Raw genomic sequence first — 7,195 nt, forward strand, 5'->3', positions numbered from 1 at the left:
CCACTTCCAATATTTTTCTTGCAGTCTTGTTAGCACTAAAATGACCTCCACAAGTTTGAGAGTGGCAAGCATGCAGGATGTCTTGAAATTCCTCATTTAGTACACATCTTCGGATGATTTGGTCGTTGCATACCTTCCAAAGGATTGGAGGGCCCCAAATATAGTGTTTAGACTCACTCTTAATCTTTTGCATCTGAAAATGAGACAATGAAGGAGGAATTAGACCAGCAACTAAAAAGTTGACAATGTGACAATACCAAGGTTCCATGAGAGACAATGCAGAAACAGAACAATCCTTAAACTCATCACAAACAAAATCTGAATCAATTACTCCCCTTGTAGTTTCTGGTAAGCGACTTAGATGGTTAGCCACCACATTTTCTGCTCCAGGCTTGTCTTTGATATCAATATCAAATTCTTGGATCAACAACATCCACCTTAAGAGCCTCGGTTTGGATTGTGGCTTGCTGAAAAGATACTTAACAGCAGAATGATCAGTGAAAACAGTAACTTTAGAGTTAATTAGATAAGGTCTAAACTTGTCTAATGCGAAAACAATAGAAAAGAGCTCCTTTTCAGTAGTTGTGTAATTAGTTTGAGCCTTATCTAGTGTCTTTGAAGCATAAGCAATAACTTTAGAAACCTTACCATCCTTTTGTCCCAAAACTGCACCCACTGCATTGTTAGAGGCATCACAACACAATTCAAATGGTAAATTCCAATTAGGGCAAGTCAAAATAGGTGGAGAAGTCAATCTGGATTTAATCTCATTAAAAGACATTTTACACTCATCAGTGAAATCAAAGGAAGCATCTTTTTGCAGTAATTTGGACATTGGAAAAGTCACTTTACTAAAATCTTTTATGAATCTTCTATAAAATCCAGCATGGCCTAGGAAAGATCTAAGCTCCTTAAGATTTGTTGGATAGGGTAAAGATGAAATTACTTCAACTCTTACCTTGTCTACCTCTATTCCCTTTTCAGAAATTAGGTGACCTAGAACTATTCCTTGTTGGACCATAAAGTGACATTTTTCAAAATTCAGGATAAGGTCCTTTTCAACACATTTGGATAGAGCTTTTTCCAAGTTCACTAAGCATTCATCAAAATTATTTCCATAGATGGTAAAGTCATCCATAAACACCTCAATCCCATTCTCTAGCAAATCACTAAAGATGGATAGCATACACCTTTGGAATGTGCCCGGTGCATTGCAAAGTCCAAATGGCATTCTTCTATATGCAAATGTGCCAAAAGGACAAGTGAATGTAGTCTTCTCTTGATCTTGAGGTGCAATGGGAACCTGAAAATAGCCACTAAAACCATCAAGGAAACAGTAGTGAGATTTACAAGCTAATCTTTCAAGCATTTGATCTATAAAGGGTAGGGGAAAATGATCTTTTCTTATAGAATCATTAAGCTTCCTATAATCAATGCAAACATGCCAAGAATTTTGGATTCTAGTAGGGATTAATTCATTTTTCTCATTCCTAACCACAGTGATCCCACTTTTCTTAGGAACAACCTGAACTGGACTTACCCACTCACTATCTGAAATAGGGTATATGATACCAGCACTAAGCAGCTTTGTTACTTCCTTTTTAACAACATCAAGTATGAGTGGATTAAGTCTTCTTTGAGGTTGCCTTATGGGCTTTGCATTGTCATTTAACAATATTCTATGAGTGCAAATTGAAGCATTAATACCAGGAATATCTGCTAAAGACCACCCGATTGCACTTTTATACCTCTTCAAAATAGCAAGTAATTGAGACTCTTCAAGATCAGTCAAAGAGTTAGAGATTATCACCGGTAGTCTTTCATTTTTAGCTAAAAATGCATATTTCAGTGTTGAAGGCAAGGGTTTAAGCTCCAATTCAGGAGGTTGAACTACTGAGGGTATCAGTTTCTTGAGCTCCAAGGTAGTGCAATTATTTTCAGATTGCTTCAAAGCTTCAATACCAAAAATTGCAGTTGTACATTCATCCTCATGTGAGTAACGCTCCTTGATTGGTCCCTGCAACAATGCATTTAAAACATTTGTAGATCCATGTGAAAACTCAAAGTTAGATGTAGAATAATCTTGAGGAATTCCAATTTCACAAGTAAAAATAGATTGCAAAAGTGCACTCCCTATGCTGCATATTTCGGCAAATTTGGTTGGTGTCATGCTTAATTTCCTAGGTTTGAGAGCAGTTGCACTTCGCATGATTTCCAAGAAGTATTCCAGTTCTACATAGTTAAAGAAATTAAGATTAAGTGACTTGTAAACAGGACTGGAATATAAAATATGATAAGAATTTAAAGACAAATCCTGTTGTTCAGAAGGTTCAGCTCCATGCTCCTTGAATGGGGGTTCGTCCATGAGAGTTGGGCTAGTCTTGCAATCATGATTCTTGTGCCTTTCACCTTCCCCTTCTTGTATAGGAGTTGATTCACTCTCTTGTGCTGTTGAGAAATCTACAAGTAATCTTCTTGCAAGTTGTTCATCACTTGACAGTGTGGAATTAACATCAATGGAAGACTTAATGGATGAAACTGAAGACAACTCACTCTAAGTGGAAAGCTAGCCATCAATTTTAGAATCAATGCTAGGCACATCATCAAGGTGTGAAGAAAAAGAAGATGAAGGAGAATATATGGAAGAGAAAGAAACGAAAGAATCTTCAGTATCATCATTGCTATCATGCTCAAAAATAGATTCACACTCATTTTCAAGTGACAAATCAATCATATTAAGCCCCAACAAAGAATAATCCTCATGTGGATGTTTCATCATCTCATACATATTAAATTGAATTTCTTGACCACCAAATTCCATTTTTATAATTCCATCTTTTATGCAAATCATGGTATTGGCAGTTCTTAGAAATGGTCTACCCAAAATTAATGTGCTTTCACTTATGGCCTCATTAGTCATATCTAGCACATAAAAATCAACAGGAAATACAAGGTCTTTTACTTGAACCAAAATGTCTTCTAAGATTCCCTTGGGATTCCTAATAGACTTATCAGCTAGTTGCACTAAGACACTTATAGGTTTCATGATTTCAACTCCCAAAGCATAATAAACAGAACTTGGCATCACATTAATAGCAGCACCCAAATCTAGCAAAGCTTTAGAGATATGAAACTTACCAATTTGATAAGGAATGGAGAAAGCTCCTGGATCTTGGCATTTCACAGGTAATTGAGCTTTAAAAAGGGCTGAAACATTAGGGCCAACTTGCACCAATTCATTAGTTTTAAACTTTCTTTTATTAGTGCAAATGTCTTTCAAGAATTTCGCATATTCAGGCACTTTCTTCAGCAAATCTAGTAAAGGAATATTAATTTCTACTTTACTAAAGAAATCTAATACTTCTTTATTTTGTTTTTCTTTTGCAACTTTTTGCCCAAACATAAAAGCTCTAGGGAAAGGTAGATCTTTCAAGCTTACCTCCTTACCTTGACTTTCCGGTTTGTTGTTCATATGAGAATCTTCAACTTTATCTTGCTCCATCTTTTCTTTGTCCTGGTTAGGCTCTGAAATCCTTGAAGAAGATTGCTCCAAGTTCTCTCCTAATGGTGCTTCATGAACTCCTTTATCATCCTGGGTTGAAGGGCCTATTTGAGTTGTGCAACCTTCAGTAGTTACACCTCTAATTCCAGCTTCTTTTCTTCCTTGCAGAAGTTGCTTCTCTCTTAAGCTCTCAGATTCTACCCTTGGTGATTTCTTTTTCTGGACAAGGTTCCCTTTAGTGTAATGATCCTCCTCAAAGTCAGATTCTTCATCATTCTCATTGAAAGTCACCTTTCTTCCACTTCTCAAATTTATGGCATTCAATGACTTGGGATTAATCACAGTATTGGAAGGTAAAGCTCCACTTGCTTTTGCTTGGAAACTGTTGAAATTATCTGAAATTTGGGTAACAAAGTTAGCCAAGTTTGAAGTCTTAGTCTCCCATTGTTCAACCCTAATCTCTATGGCAGCCATTCCTGCATCAGATGCAGTGGTATGCTTATCAATTCTGTCCATTTGAGATGCCATAGCACTAAGATTAGCATTCATACTGTTCATGCTTTTCAACAAGAGGGACATGTCATCATTCCTTGAATTACCAATTTCTTGAGTAGCTTGGGAAGGAACCATAGCTTGTTCTGAATGTTGACGTTGCTGGAACTTGTTTTGCATGAACCTTTCCTTGTTGTTCTCTCCTCCTCCCCATCTAAAATTGGGATGATCCTTCCATCCTTCATTATAAGTGTTGGAGAAAGGGTTCCTTTGCTGATATTGACTGGATCTTTGTTGATACATGGCTGACACTTCTTCAAATTGAGAAGGGCAAGATTCAGTCCAATGCATCATGGAACCACAGGAGTCACAAGAGGGAGCTATCAAGGCTTGAGATGTTCCCATAGCACCACATTATTTACTTGACAAGAGTTGCTCCATCCTAGTCATTCTCTTGTCCATCTTCTCTGACAAGGCAGCAATTTGAGAGTCAAAGTTAGTAGGATTTGACCTCAAAATTTCATTAACAATTGGTTATCCCTTACTGAATTGTTGATTGTTGTTAGCCATCTTCTCTAATAATTCCCAAGCATTGTGAAGAGTCAAATCAAACAGTGAACCATGGGCTGCAACATCTATTGTGTTCTTGTAATGAGATAGCAAGCCCTCATAGAAATATTGGACTAGATTGGACTTGTTGATTTGATGATTTGGACATTTAGAAAGCATGGCTAGAAATCTTGTCCAATACTCATACAAGGTTTCTCTACTATCTTGTTGAACTCCATAGATAGCCTTCCTTAATTTAGAAGTCCTTGATGCAGGAAAGTACTTCTCTAAAAAGGCCTTCTTTAGTTGTTCCCATGTAAGTGTTGTGAAGTGTTGAGGTAGACTTTGCAACCATTCTTTGGCATTTCCTTCTAATGTGAAGTGGAAAGCTCTCCTTAGCACATCTTCCAATTGAGCACCATGGGGCTTCATAAAGGAACAAACCACATGCATGTTTTGAAGGTGTCTATATGGATCATCCCCTGCGAGACCAAGGAATCTTGGTAAGGTATTAATCAAGGTACCCTTAAGTTCAAAATTAGCTTCAAAGTTATAAAAACCACATGGATCACAGTTCACACTTGAGTTATTAATTTCTCTAATGCTCCTATTCTCCTCATCTCTATTCAATTGAAGATTAGTATTATGGAGAACATTTTCAGCTTGCCTTTCATTTTGAGGTCTATTTGCAGCATCACCTCTCTCAGTTTGAGCATTGTTATTATTTTGATCCATCATAAAATGATTGTCTATAAACCCTCCTAAAGTAGGTTTAGATTCTGAGGAAGAACAAGATTCAACTTGAGGAAGAGAGTCACTCACTATAGGTTGCTTACTAGACTCAACTATTTGTTTGGTTTTGCTTGATTTTCCTAAGAGTTCTATTGATTTCCCAATCAAGAGGTATAAGAGCCTTATCCTGGGACATGCAACTAAAGAACAAGAGAATAGACTAATAAAGTAAATGTGAAAAAGCAATTAGACAAAAGAAAGAAATCAGAGAAAAGACAAAAAGTTAAGAGGGGATCCTGTAAATCTGCCGCAGCACTTTCTCAGATCCGCCGCGGCCTCTATTACAGAGACGAGTGCCGAGCTGAAATTGGACAGGCGCTACGGCCTTTGGTGAAATCCGCCGTGGCGCTTGTTGCAGAATTGATACTGTGAAAGGCGCTGCGGCGCCTGATACTGATAAACTAGATGGACGAATTCTGCAGCAGCTTCTGACACTGTTCACACCTTCACTCCTACAAATTGAACCCTTAACACAATGGTATTAATTTTTCAACAAGAAAAAAAATCTCAAAAGCATAAAAACAATCAACCATCATTAGATTTAGTGGAAGAACAATTAAAAGGAAAAAGGTTGCTACAGCAAGGATTCAAACAATTCACAGCTGACCAAATTGTGTTAACTCCTTGACAACCTATGGAATGAATTTGGAACACAGCAATAAGGGAAACAACTCAACAACAAAGCACAAGAGTGAAAATACAAACACAACTCAAAAACACTAAAACTACTTTTTATGAAGTTTTGGGTTTTCAAATATTTTTTTTTTGGCAAACCAATGAATTTCTGAAAACCTCAACAAGTAAGGCTCCCCGGCAACAGCGCCAATTTGATAAACCTTATTGCTAGGTAATCAAAGTTTTACTAGGGAAATGCAGCAAGTGAGGCACTACCTAGGTCATTCTTCTCAAGGAGCCTTAAGTTGTATTTCAATTCTTATCAATTCACTTTTAATTATCAAATTACCAAGATGAAAGCTTGAGTTTTAGAAAACAGAAATTGAAACAAGAAACAAATCTAATGAAAGGTAAAATGCAAAAGAAGATTCAGATAAGAGATAGTAGTTCCCCTAGCAATTTATCCAACCTTCCTTGTTCAATCTTATAATTTGGAGTCTCTTAATGTCAATTAAATGGAGAGATTCAGCTACTGCTCAAATCTCTCTTAACACAGATCAGAAACAATTATCTTACTAGATTCATTGTCTTGGTCTGTGAGAAGGAAAATCAATTGACAAGAACACTTGAGAAGTAAGTTGCAATTCTCTAAGGATGATCACAACTGTGACTCATCAATTTATTCAACCAAAATTCAGATTTACAGAACAACAATCCAAGTAAAAACGAATTAGATTTACAAATCAACAGAGAATCCTCTATTCAACTAAATTAAAGGACACAACTCACATCTGAATGTTCAATCAAATCTAAATTCCAAGAAACATAAATCTAATCACTCAACCTTCATTCTAATCACAATTGTTCAACTGAAACAAATGAACCTTAGAATAGAAAGTGGAAAATAGATTTGAAATGACTCCCTGTTCAGCTCTATGAACTCAAGTCAGCTTCATTGCTAGGAAAACTTGGAAATTCAGCTACTCATACTCTGGATTAGGGTAGAAACAGCAAGAATTGATGAAAGATTCATGGTTGATCGGTGGAAATTGATGAATTTGGATGAAAATGGAAGAAAGAATTGAGAGAAGGCAAAGAGAACAAGAAAGTCACGTCTGGAGATGAATGAGGAACTGAAATCTTGTCTGCCAGTTGAAGTGCGCAACTCTGCATTTAAATCTGGAATTTTTCGTTATCCGCCGCGGCGCCTTCTGAAGGGAATTGAAAGACGCGCAACGGAATAAA

This window comes from Neltuma alba, unplaced genomic scaffold (genome assembly GCF_004799145.2).
Source record: "Neltuma alba isolate B1F8T4 unplaced genomic scaffold, ASM479914v2 tig00000318_pilon, whole genome shotgun sequence".
NCBI classification, from domain to species: Eukaryota; Viridiplantae; Streptophyta; class Magnoliopsida; order Fabales; family Fabaceae; genus Neltuma; species Neltuma alba.